Below are 13,702 nucleotides of genomic sequence, written 5' to 3'. Positions count from 1 at the left end.
TGATCATATGGTTTTTTTCTTTCAGTTTATTTATATGATGGATTACATTGATAGATTTACGTATGTTGAACCAGCCCTGCATCTCTGGGATGAAGACTACATGATCATAATGGATAATTTTTCTAATATGTTCTTGGATTCTGTTTGCCAGTATTTTATTGAGAATTTTCACGTCGATGTTCTTGAGTGAGATTGGCCTGTAATTCTCTTTCTTGGTTGTGTCTTTGTGTGGTTTTGGTATCAGGGTAACTGTAGCTTCATAAAAGGAGTTTTGCAATGATTCTTCTGTTTCTATATTGTGGAATACATTAAGGAGTATAGGTATTAGCTCTTCCTGGAAGTTCTGGTAGAATTCTGCATGGAAACCATCTGGTCCTGGGCTTTTTTTGGTAGGGAGATTTTTGATGACAGCTTCTAATTCTTCGCGACTAACAGGTCTATTTAGATTGTTCACCTGTTCTTGGTTCAACTTTGGTATATGGTACTTATATAAAAAAATGTCCATTTCTTTTACATTTTCCAATTTTGAGGAATATAAACTTTTGTAGTAAGATCTAATGATTCTCTGAATTTCCTCTGTGTCTGTGGTTATGTGTCCCTTTTCATTTCTGATCTTATTAATTTGTGTGTTCTCTCTCTGCCATTTAATTAGTTTGAATAGGGGTTTGTCGATCTTGTTGATTTTCTCCAAGAACCAGCTTTTAGTTTCATTGATTCTTTGGATTGTTTTCTGTGTTTCTATTTTGTTGATATCAGCCCTCAGTTTGATTATTTCCAGTCTTCTACTCCTCCTGGGTTAATCAGCTTCTTTTTTTCCCCAGAGCTTTCAAGTGTGCTGTTAAGTCTCCAATGTGTGCTTTCTCTGTTTTCTTTAGTTGGGCACATAGTGCTATGAACTTTCTTCTTAGCACTGCTTTCATAGTGTCCCATAGGTTTGAGTATGTTGTGTCTTTATTTTCATTAAATTCAAGGAAGACTTTAATTTCTTTCTTTATTTCTTCCTTGACCCAGGGGTGATTTAGTAATTGACTGTTGAACTTCCATGAGTTTGTTGGCTTCCTGGGGGTAGCATTGTTGTTGAATTCTAACTTTAATCCATGGTGATCTGACAAGACACAGGTGGTTACTAATATTTTTTTGTATCTGTGGAAGTTTGCTTTGTTACCAAGTATGTGGTCAATTTTCGAGAAGGTTCCATGAGCTACAGAGAAGAAGGTATATTCTTTCCTATTTTGGTGGAGTGTTCTATAGATGTCTGTCAAGTTCATTTGATTCAATACCTCCAATAATTCTCTTATTTCTCTGTTAGGTTTCTGTCTGATTGAACAGTCCATTGGTAAGAGAGGTGTGTTGAAGTCTCCTACTATTAGTGTGTGTGGTTTGATGACTGCCTTGAGTTCTAGAAGAGTTTATTTTACATAAGTGGGTGCCTTTATATTAGGGGCATAGATATTCAGGATTGAGACTTCTTCCTGTTATGAGTATGAAATGTCCATCTCCATCTCTTCTGATTGATTTTAGTTTGAAGTCAATTTTGTTAGATATTAGAATGGCCACACCCGCTTGTTTCTTAGGTCCATTTGCTTGGAAAACCTTTTCCCAGCCCTTTACTTTGAGTAGGTGTCTGTCTTTGTGGTTGAGGTGCTTTTCTTGTAAACAGCAGAATGTTAGATCCTGTTTTCATATCCAGTCTCTAAGTCTGTGCCTTTTTATAGGTGAATTGAGTCCATTGATATTACGTGATATTAACGACCAGTGGTTGTTGACTCCGGTCATTTTTTTGGGGGGGTGGGGGAGGGTAGTAGAGTGTATGTGTTTTTCTTCTTTGAGTTTTGCTTGTTTAGGGTCGCTAGATGTCTGAGTTATTGTAGGCAGTGTTAGGAATGTTGGCTTCCTTGGGTTGTGATTTTCCTTCTAATATTCTCTGTAAGGCTGGATTTGTAGCAACGTATTGTTTAAATTTGTTTTTATCCTGGAATATTTTGTTTGCTCCGTTAATAGTGAACAATAGCTTGGCTGGGTATAGTAGTCTGGGCTTGCATCCATGGTCTCTTAGTTTCTGCAGTACCTCTATCCAGGACCTTCTGGCTTTCATGGTTTCCATAGAGAAGTCTGGTGTAAGTCTGATAGGTTTACCTTTATAAGCTAATTAACCTTTTTCCTTTGCAGCTCTTAATATCCTTTCTTTAATCTGAATGCTTTGTGTTTTGATTATTATATGGCGAGGGGATGTTTTTTTCTGATCCAGTCTATTTGGTGTTCTGTATGCTTGTTGGACTTTCATAGGAATATCGTTCTTTAGGTTGGGAAAGTTTTCTTCTATAATTTTGTTGAATATATTTCTGGACCTTTGATCTGCAATTCTTCTCCTTCTTCTACCTTTATTATTCTTAGATTTGGTTTTTTTTTATTATGTCCCATATTTCCTGAATGTTTTGTGATGAGAATTTGTTGGATTTGCTGTTTTCTTTGGTCAGAGAGTTTATTTTCTCTATGGTGTCTTCATAATCTGAGATTTGTTCTTCTATCTCTTGTATTCTATTGGTTATGCTTGTTCCTGAAGTCTCTGTTTGTTTACCTAGGTTTTCCATATCCAGCTGGCCCTCGGTTTGTGTTTTCTTCATTGCCTCCATTTCAGTTTTCAATTCTTGAACTGATTCCATTACCTGTTTGATTGTTTTTTCTTGGTTTCCCAGGGTATCGTTTACGAATTTACGCATTCTTAAAACTTTTTGTTACATTTCTCTTCTATTTCTTTAAGTGAGTTATTCATACCCTGTTTAAGAGACTCTATTGCTTTCATAATGACACTGTTTTCCACTTCTTCCGGAATAGGGTGTTCAAGTCCTTCTGTAGTAAGATCGCTGGGATCTGGTTTTTTCATGTTGTTTTTCAGATTGTTGGAGGAATTCTTGCCTTGGCACCTGCCCATCTCTTCCTTCAGATGCTCTCCAATGGCTCTTCCCTCCGCTGGGTCTTCTACTACAGGATTAGTGCCCCTTGCTGGCCAGGAATCACTTTGCCTGCAGTCCTACCTTGCTGCAGGCAGTCTATTAAAACAAAAGGAACTACCTCCCTTTTGTACTCACCGCCCCGTCCCGGCGGTGCCCACCCAGGCTGAGTTGGAAGATTTTATGCCCCGAAAAAGGCAGAGAGGAAGAGAAGGGGTTCCTGGCTGAAAGCGGTGATGGGGTAGGGGGAGAGAGGGTTTAGGAGGGGGAAGCCACCCCTTCGGAATACCCAGGGAGATAAGGATGGTGGGAAGATTGTGTGTTCCCTTACCGGGCTTGTGTGGTGGGTCAGGAACACACTTACCCCTCCATTGTATCTCCTGCTACAGGATCAGTGCCACTTGCTGGTCAGAAATTTCCCTGCCTGCCTATTTTTGAGTTTTGAAGGATAAACATTTTCTTTCTCGATAAGTTGGTGTTTATGCTTGCCTACTAACTTAGTTTCCCCTTAGTTGTTTTGATAAAAATTATTTTTATAAAAGCAACTTAATGAGATTATTCTATCTAATAGCTCATGGGTACAGTTCATTGTTGTGGAGGGCATATCAAGGTAAGAAGAGTTTGAAGCAGCTGGTCACATCATATTTACAATAGGAAAACAGATGGATGAATAAATACATGCTTAGATCAGTATCTCTTTTATGTAGTTCAAAATTTATGCAGAAGATGGGTTCCACTCAGAGTTCATATGGGTGTTCTTGTATTCATTAGTCTAATAATGATAATCCCTTACAAGCATGTTCAGAGGCCTGTCCTCCAGGTGATTATAAATCCTGTAAAATTTGCAATCAACACCAACCAAAAAGTGACAACACTGATTGCCCCTACCATACAGACTTCTTCCAAATTCACTGAGGTAATTCTGTGTACTCTCCTTTACATTTCTATGGAAGGAAATAGGATAAAACAAAGAAAGAGAACGGAGATGTTAAGGATAAAATAGGACTGAATAGGTAAAGATGTGTAAACTGGTTAGAGGTGTACTATTACCTTAGCATGTATTTATCTTTCTTTCAAGCCAAGACACTAGTAAGGAAGCTGGATACTACTGTTAGAGATCATAATTTAGAGTGACTTAAAATATAGCGCTTATTCTATTGAGAGATTGCTTGTAGGATGTATTTATCTTTCTTTCAAGCCAAGACACTGAATAATTGCTAGAGATCATAATTTAGAGTGACTTAAAATATAGTGCTTATTGCATTGAGAGATTGTTTGTAGGTGCTGCAGACTGATAGCAGAGTCCCTGCTGGGATTTCTGGATTCTTCTGTCCAGCAACAAGAAATTGGGCAGGACCCATGGTCGAAACAGAGGCAGTCTCTTAAGGAACAAAGATGACCTTTCCAGGAAAGGTCAGACGTTCAATGTCCTTGTGCCTATGCCCAGAGTTGTGACCTTCTGTAAGTCATTCACATAACTCTGGCTTACTCTCTATTTGCACACTGATGTGCTTTCAGATTTATTATTTATCTGTGTGTGTGTGTGTGTGTGTGTGTATGTGTCTGTGTAGAGTGTTGAGAGATGAAAAAAAAAAGGAGTCAAATTCCCTGAAACAGGAGTTCCAGGTGGTTGTGAGGCTTTTGACATTGTTGCTGAAAATCCAACTCTGTAAGAATGGTGACAACTGTCACCACTAAAGAATCTCTCCAGCTCCCTCTTTCTCCCTTAATGTATTTTCCTGGCCACCAAAATCTTATTTTCGGATATCCTTAGTCAAAATGTAGTCGTAGGCAACTTTAATCACAAGGAGGACCAGGAAACACATACTTTTACCTAGGTATGTAGAATTCCCAATACCACAGAGACATCAATAAAAAATCTTTTATAATACATGATGGATAGAGAAATTAAGAGTAGAAACTGCCACAAGTGCCCTTCTCCTTGTTTTTCATACAATCAGAATTTACTTATCCTCCACATTCAGTTCATAAAATGTCTTTAAATAAAGCCTCCCTCAGCAAACTGATTCACATAATGTCTCTACTTTCTAATGCTCAGTGTGGGCCGATCATATATCACATATTATGTAAGTGAACTGAATGCTCCTGGAGGTTAAGACATCTATTTCATTTACTTGGCATCCTCTCGTATAATAGCTTTCAATATGTGATTGGTAGCACTTGTTTAATAGGTGAGAGTGGGCACCAACTAAAAGAAAGGTGGAACCAAAACAGAAGCAAGAATGAAGATGTGTGCACAGGGGAGAAACAGTGTGTGCGATGCTAGAGAAGTGGAGGGATTGTCGGAGTCTGGATCTGATCGCTGGAAGAGATGGATTGCACTGAGTGAACAGATCAGGGTTTACATCCAGTAGCTCTCTGTGAACAATAGGGCTAAGTGAATGTTGCTAAGATTATAATATTATATTTAAAACCATGCAATTATTTTCTTTTAACAGAGGAGACATAGGAGAATATGAGACACAGAAAATATTTATAATTCACCACGAAATTATATAAACTTCAATTGAATATTTTAATTATGAATTGTAAGACTTTTATCTAGTCCTTTTTATTCTCAAACATCTGTTAATGCTGAGTAAGATAGTTTCATAAATAGTACTTTATAGGCTAGATGATTGCTCTTCCCTAATAAATATTTATTACTTTGATAACTTTTATAACAATTTTATTTGCATTTTGTACCAAGGTGAAACCACGAAAGACTTCAGCATAGCTGTCGATATGATGAAGAGAATTCACTCCTTGCTGGACAAATGCTCTGAACTTCTTCAAGAAGCAGATCTGAAACTCATAGCCAGATGTCTTACGTGTTTAGGATTTGATGAACTAGCACGTTCTTTGTATTCAACTCAGGTAACATATTGTAAAAGCTTCATTTTTACACAGCTGGAATTTGCTATACATAAAGCGTCCTTCAAATACGGTGATCTTTTTTATGTTCATTACAATCTTGATTAATCCAACTACTAAATCTGAGTTACTCAAGAATTAGAAATTTTTATACTAATTGACTATCCCGCTAAATGTCAAATAATTTCTGCAGACTTTTAAAACTAGTACAATACTTAGTTCTGATAAAAAAAAACTCGTATCTATAATGGTGATGATGTAAATATGTCAGGCTATAGCTACAAATATTAGAGTAGGCGTTTGAAAACCTTGACATCTACTGATTTACTTGTATTTCAAAAAATTGGCAATGCCCTCAAGATGTTTAAAGGGTAATTAAAATTGTTTCATATAGAAGAAACTCAATCATAAACATTCAACATTTAAATCATGGTATAACTTAATTGCTTTCAAAATAATCTTTTAAAACAATACAGGATAAAGCAGATAACATAGAAATGAAAAAAAGGAATAAATATTCAGTTGGAATTGGGCCAGCTAGGTTCCAACTACAATATATGGGTCACCATTTGATAAGAGAAGAAAGAAAAGATCCAGACCCAAGAGTCCAAGATTTTATTCCTGATACATGGCAGGTAAAATATGAATAAAATTAATTATTATACTTTGTAATCATGTGTCCATCATAGAATTTTATTTATCATGGAATTTTTTATTTCTCCAGCCTTCTCTCTCTCCTCTCTCTCTTTCTCTCTCTCTCTCTCTCTCTCTCTCTCTCTCTCTCTCTCTGTGTTAGTATTTGTATTTGTCATTGACTTCATAATATTGAATTATTTCATTTAAAAGTTATTTCAGTTAAAGTTTCTTGTTATTTAAAATGTCTCGTATGGACTAATATTTTTATTTAAAGAAGTTAAAATTTTCGTTTACTATGCAGACCATTTCCTGGGTAAGATGTTGGATAAATTCACATACATAGAGTCAAAGCTTAAAGATGTCTTGCTATACAGCTATTATCATTATGTACCATGTTCCAGGTTTTTTGTCAATAGACTTTCATTTGTAAACAGTATAAATACTCATGAAAAAGTTTGTGTAGGTTAAACAGTTGGAAAATTGCTTATATATTTACTACCATTCTAACTATATGTCTGTAAACACACATAAGTATTGATAGCTACAAAATTTGGAAAATTTGGAAGTAACTGCTTCTGCACATATTGATATATGTATATATAGCATATATATATATCACATACACATATATCATATATATATCATATATATGTTAACTCAAGCATTATTTACCTGTAGAAAAGCAATTTTGTAAGCTCAATCTGACTAGCTGTTCCAGTCAGATCAGATTTTGTAAGTCCTTTTCATTAATGTAATGAAAAACCTGAGACACCCTAGCTTTAATGTAAAGATATTTAGATAGCTCCATGAGCCTAGCTTCCAATGCCAGCTTGTTAACAGAATGACATCACATGGCGGGGTGGTCAGCTTGTGTGAGGAAGCATAAGGCTGAAGGCAACGATCAGTGAAAGATAGTTGGGCTGAGACCTTCTATAACAAAATTCTGATTTTCCATGAGTTCGGGACCAATTTCTTATTTCAGTGTAGGCTACAGGGCAGGAAAATTTATTCCTATTTTCCATACACCTAATTCTTTCATTCCCTTTTCATTCTGTTGTGTTTGGCATGTGGGGAGGACTAGATTCACAGAATGGCAGATTGTCATTTGAGAGTACGTTCTGTCTTCTGTCCTTCACATAGGTTTTCCATTCTTTTAACTAGTCATCATCTTGATAAATGAAATAATAGAATGCAAAGATGATGCTCCCAAATAGTCACCCTTCAAGGGTAAGCAGCAGAATGAAGAATCCTTGATATTTCTGCACTTCAACCATTTGTTTACTGCCATAAAAATGTGTATTGGTTGGTTCCAACAACTGTACTTTTCTATAAAACATTAAAAACAAACTTCCTAATAGTAAGATCTCATTCTGATGCTATTTTTTGAGTGATTTTTCTATTTATACAAAAGAACGTGTTTTATTATGTTCTTTTCGTCCATATATGTTGTGTATTTTGATCACATTTATGTCAATACACCTTGCTTCACTGCCTTCCTCATTGCCTCCTTCTTTGTCCTGACTAGTCTCTCTTTCCTGTGCAGTTCTTTTTAGTTTTTCTACTCCATTTTCACATGTAAGACTCACCTCTCAGCTGCTTAAAAGCAAACAAATTGGATTGTTTGAGAGACTGAGCCATCTATTCGAGATTCCTCTTAGATTTTCTGTGTGTCTGCAGCTCTCCATCGTTGAGGTTCAGAAAAATCAGAACGGTATAGAAATGATCTATTTGGGTAGCACATGACTTGTTTGATTGATGTAAATCATGGTCTGACTCCTGCAGCGAAAGCTCCTGAATGTGGTGGATAAAAACAAGTCTGCAGTGATTGTTGCCCCAACCTCCTCTGGCAAAACCTATGCTTCCTACTACTGCATGGAGAAGGTGCTGCGGGAGAGTGATGAAGGCGTGGTTGTGTATGTCTCACCCACAAAGGTAGGGGTTCAGGGATTGTAATATTTTTCTTTATTCCAAAACTTACTCAAATAGTAGATATGGATATGTGATTTGTCTAGCTTCATTTATTTCTTTTCACTAGTTCAAATTAGCATACAAAATTATGGGCTTCATAATAGAATTTTCGTATATAATTTTTGACCCTCCTTCACCACTTTGTTCTCATGTAGCCCCCATTCCACTTTAAAGTCACTTATATTCTATTATGACCTATATCCCTCTGATGATTCCTTTAATGTCTTATACCCACTCTCTTCCACATTATATATATGTATATATATACATATATTTAAATTAAAAACTAACTTTTATAATTCAAATATAAGAGAAAATGTGATATTTGTCTTTCTGAGCCTCTGTTATTTTGCTTAATATAATAATACCCAGTTCTATTCATTTTCTGTAATTTCATTTTTGTGTCTGTTTGAGTAGAATTGTAAATTTGTACAACATTTTTTCTATTAGTTTGCTGATGGACATCAAGATTGCTTTCTTTCCTAGCTATTGGAATAGTGGAAGTATTAACATGGATGTGCACATATCTCTTTAGTAAGACTGGAAGACTTTTGAGTATATACCCAGGAAGGAGTGATGTAGCTAGGTCATGAGGTAGTTTCATTTTTCCTGCTTTGTGAAACCTCAGTAATGATTTCTATAATGGGTCTATCAGATTATACTCTTACCAGTAGTATTAAGGGTTCCCCTTTCCAATATTTCCCCCAACTGTTAACATTTGTTTTCTTGATTTAACCATTCTAATTGGAGTGAGATGGAATCTCAAATCTTTCTCAAGATTCCTGTTGTTAGTCAGCGAGTTTCTTCTATATTGAGAAGTAGTAGAATTTTTAGATGCAAATTTTATATATTTGCATATTTTGACTTCTAAATACTAATGATTTGGGCAGTATTATTGTGTATGACTTTTGGTCTGTCGTGTTTCTTTATTCATGATGTACTTGATGACACATTTGCCTACTTTTTTTCTTTTTCTTCTCTTTTTACTTTTTTTGTTTATTCTGTGCATCTTTTATGTAATGTATCTTGGTCCCATTCAATTCCCTGTCCCTTCACATCTGTCCTCCACACCTAAACACCCTCCCAAATAAAACAAAATTTAAGAGAAAAAAGAAAAATGGGTAAAAATTAAAAATCTCATCATGGAAGCGGCAGTGTGACACAGTGAGTCACATGGTAATCCCTTTGCCCATAGATCTTTACTTTCAAGTGTTCATAGCAAAGAGTCATTGGCTGGTTGAAGGCCTCTGGCTTCTTTTACACTATAGATGCTGGGCCGGCACTAGGAGTCTTCTTGGATCTTCTGTTGTTTCTCTGTGTTGTGGAGATCCTGCAGCTTTGGGTCTGTGGATCAGGTCCCTTCACATGCTACAGCAGATCATAGATGGGGTGGATGTTGGGGTGGCCCAAAGAAAAATCCTATTTCTGGGCCTGGGCAACTGTTGGGTTGGTCCACCAGCCAGCTCTCCCCTGTCATCACCACCAGGGTAAGACCTCCAACATTGCAGGTGGGGGTACTAAATCTTCTGTTGAAGCAATGAGTAAGGGGTGGGGTCATTTCTTTTGCTTTCATGCCCTCCCACACCTATACCATTAGAGTCAGCTCCATTATGTTGCTCAGGTGAGTTACAGGGCCCACTCTTCTGAGTGCCACAGCTGGTGCCAGGCAGGGACTGCCCTCCCTCTCTTATGATACCAGGACTAGTTTCTTTACCAATCTCAGGCATTGATGGATGTGAGGTGGGAGGAGAACATCTTCCTTCTGCCCATGCTACCACCTGTCTAGTGAGTAATGGGGATAGTTCTCCTTTGCTCGTAGCGCTGGGATGAATCATCCTCACCTCTGACCACAGTTCTACTGTGCTGCCCAGGCAAGGGTCAGGGCCATTTCCTGAGTGCTGCAGCTGGTGAGGAGGAGGGTCAACTCTATTATCTGCTGCAGGCAATGAGAGGCACGGGGTCAAAGGGGGCATCTCTCATTTTCCTACACCACCACACCACCACATGACAGAGGAGTAGTGAGGACAGCGCTGCCACGCTTACAAGTTTGCGGTAGATTCATCCACAATTCTGCCAACAAGTTTGGCTCTATTGTGTTACCCAGAAGAGGTATAGGGCCTGATCTCCCAAGATTTGCATCTGGGCGGGGGGGGGGGTCAGGACAGCTTTCCTGTTCCTATGATATTACTCTATTTCTTTTTTTATTTTTTACTTTTTATTAAGCAATATATTTGTCTCTGCTCCCCTCCCTTCATCCCCGTTCCCTTTTACCCTCCCCCATGATATCCACTCTCCCAATTTACTCAGAAGATCTTGTCTTTTTCTGCTTCCCATGTATGTCTCTCTTTAAGTCCTCTTTCTTATCTAGGTTCTCTGGGATTGTGAATGATAGGCTGGTTTTTCTTTGCTTTATGTCTCAAAGTCACTTATGATGAGTACATATTATATTTGTACTTCTGGGTCTGGGTTACCTCACTCAATATTTTATTTTCTAGATCCATCCACTTGCCCACAAATTTAAAGATGTCATTATTTTTTTCTGCTGTGTAGTACTCCATTGTGCAAATGTATCATATCTTCTTTATTCATTCTTTGGTCGAGGGACATTTAGATTGTTTCCATGTTCTGGCTATGACAAATAAAACTTCTATGGACATAGTTGAGCACATGTCCTTGTGGCATAATTGAGTATTATTTGGGTATATATCCAAAAGTGATATTACTGGGTCTTGAGGTAGGGTCTTTTCTAATTTTCTGAGAAATCGTCATACTGATTTCCAAACTGGTGGTACCAGTTTGCACCCCCCCAAGCAATGGAGGAGTCTTCCCTTTACCCCACATCCTTTCCAGCATAAGTTGTCATCAGTGTTTTTGATCTTGGCCATTCTTACAGGTGTAAGATGAAATCTCAGAGTTATTTTGATCTGAATTTTTCTGATAGCTAAGAATGTTGAGCATTTCCTTAAGTGTTTTTCAGCCATTTTAGATTCATCTATTGAGAGTTCTCTGTTTAGATCTGTACTCCATTTTTTATTAGATTTTTTTGTTGTTCTTTCAATGATCAACTTCTTGAGTTTTTGTATATTTTGGAGCTCAGAGCTCTGTCCGATGTGACGTTGGGGAATGAATAAAAGGTTGCTTTTTGCCTTGCTGACCATGTCCTATACTTTACAGAAGCTTTTCAGTTTCAGGAGGTCCCATTTATTAATTGTTTCTCTCAGTGTCTGTGCTACTAAGGTTATATTTAGGAAGTGATCTGTGCTAATGTGTTCAAGTGTACTTCCCACTTTCTCTTCTATTAGGTTCAGTGTGGTTGTTTTTATGTTGAAGTCTTTGATCCATTTGGACTTGAGTTTGTGCATGGCAATAGCTATGGATCTATTTTTATTCTTCTACATGTTGATATCTAGTTATACTAGCAGCATTTGTTGAATATGCTTTCTTTTTAAAATTTTACATATTTTGTTTCTTTGTCAAAAATCACGTGTTCACAGGTATGTGGATTGATATCCGGGTTTTTGATTTGGTTCCATTAGTTCTTCTGTCTGTTTTTATGCCAACACCAGGCTTCAGGCTGTTTTCAGTACTGTAGCTCTGGGTAGTTGCAGCGCGTGTCCTGACCAGCAGGAATGAACGCCACGAAAACGAGAATTCCTTCCCTGATCACGTCTTTATTCGGAGCACTTGATTGAGGAAAATTGGGGGAAGGGAAGAGAGAGTGCAGGGACGAGAGAAAGCTTAGAGAGAGCTTAGAGAGAGAAAGATGAGAGAGCGCAGGGACAAGAGAAAGATTAGCCAGAGAGAGCGCCTAGAGAACCTAGAGAGAAAAGGTCAGAGAGAGGAAGCAGAGCCCAGAGGCAGCTGCTTTTCTAGGGTGAAAGGCTCGAATGCTGATTGGTTGATGCCATTCTGCTAGGGCCCAAAGCCACAGGACTGGTAAAACAAGGCTCCAAGCACACTCTGGCCTGTGCGGCAACATCAAAGGTTTTGTATACCTCCAGGCTCTAGGACTATCTCGCCAAGGCGACATCCTGGCGGCTCCCTACAGGTAGTAGAGTTGGAAGTCAGAGATTGTGATGCCTACAAAAGTTCTTTTACTGTACATGATTGATTTGTTTATCCTTGGTTTTTTACTGTTCCTTATGAAGTTGAGTATTGTTGTTTCTGGGTCTGTGAAGAATAATTTTTCAGAGATTTTGATGGGCTTTGCATTGAATCTGTAGATTACTCTTGGCAAGATTGTCAGGGCTAGTTCTTAATCTTGCCTCAGGCATTGATAGGCGGAAAGTGGGGAGGAGGGAACCTCTCCCTTGCTTCCTCATGCCTTCACAGGAGAGATGAGTGATGGGGGCAGCTGTTCCTTGCTCACTACTTCAGAGCTGGCTAGCCCACACTTGTGCCAACAGAGTTGGCTCCATTGTGTTGCCCAGTCAACAAGACCTGCTTTCCCCAGTTTTAGCTGGTGGGGATCAGACAGACAGTGTTCTGTTCTTATGACTTCCAGGCCTGCTGTCCCCTCTGCCTCAGGTGTTGATGGGGGATGGGGTGGAGGGGTTGAGGGTAGAGGAGAGGCGAACATCCATTTGCCTACTTTTTATAATGGAGAAGTTGGCCTTTGTACTAATTCATCAGATTCATCTATTTCTGAACCACAATGAAATACACCTTAATGGGTCAGGCTTTTACCCTAGCTTATTACAGTTATTCATTCCAATGATAATATTAAAATTTTTGTGTAATTGGAATTATCCACACTATCATTTGGGGTAGTCTTCATTAGGTGTTCCTTTACTGTGATAAAATGCCATAACAAAAGAAACTTCGGAAGAAAGGGGTTTATTAAATTTTCTGAATTCATAGTAAAATCCAGTTTTGAACATCTCCATCATTCCATTAATTTTTGCTGACCTACACTTTATTATGTAACTAATACATCTGTCTTCCTGTCAATCAGGCACTTGTTAATCAAGTAGCAGCAACTGTTCAAAATCATTACACCAAAATTCTGCCAGCTGGTCAAGTTGTGTGTGGCGTTTTCACTAGGGAATATCGTCATGATGCCCTGAACTGCCAGGTTTGCCATACTACTTAATAACTTGATATCAGATTATATAACAATGTTGTATTTTTTCCTAAAAATTACTGCTTCTGTGAAAATATAAATTTGTTTACATTCTAAATAATATTAAAAATAGAACTCATTTTCTTTATAGATGCTTTTATTTTGATTTAAGATTTTAGTTTATGGTTCATTATCATGTTGTTTTACAATG

The 13,702-nt window shown here is 37.8% G+C and overlaps 1 pseudogene across 1 annotated transcript in view; it reads left to right on the top strand.

Moving 5' to 3' along the window:
* LOC125413991 (putative ATP-dependent RNA helicase DDX60) overlaps positions 1 to 13,702 on the top strand; it is a 136,126-nt pseudogene that overhangs the window by 60,598 nt on the left and 61,826 nt on the right. Inside the window, exons 15-18 of the transcript XR_015736151.1 lie at positions 5,662 to 5,828; positions 6,302 to 6,460; positions 8,244 to 8,393; positions 13,384 to 13,503. The product of XR_015736151.1 is annotated as a putative ATP-dependent RNA helicase DDX60 (transcript). The remainder of the gene's footprint in view (positions 1 to 5,661; positions 5,829 to 6,301; positions 6,461 to 8,243; positions 8,394 to 13,383; positions 13,504 to 13,702) is intronic.

This window comes from Myodes glareolus, chromosome 23, assembly GCF_982192425.1.
Source record: "Myodes glareolus chromosome 23, mMyoGla1.1, whole genome shotgun sequence".
Lineage (NCBI taxonomy): Eukaryota > Metazoa > Chordata > Mammalia > Rodentia > Cricetidae > Myodes > Myodes glareolus.
Note: the sequence above shows the minus strand (reverse complement) of the source record. Positions and strands in the feature narration are given on the sequence as shown.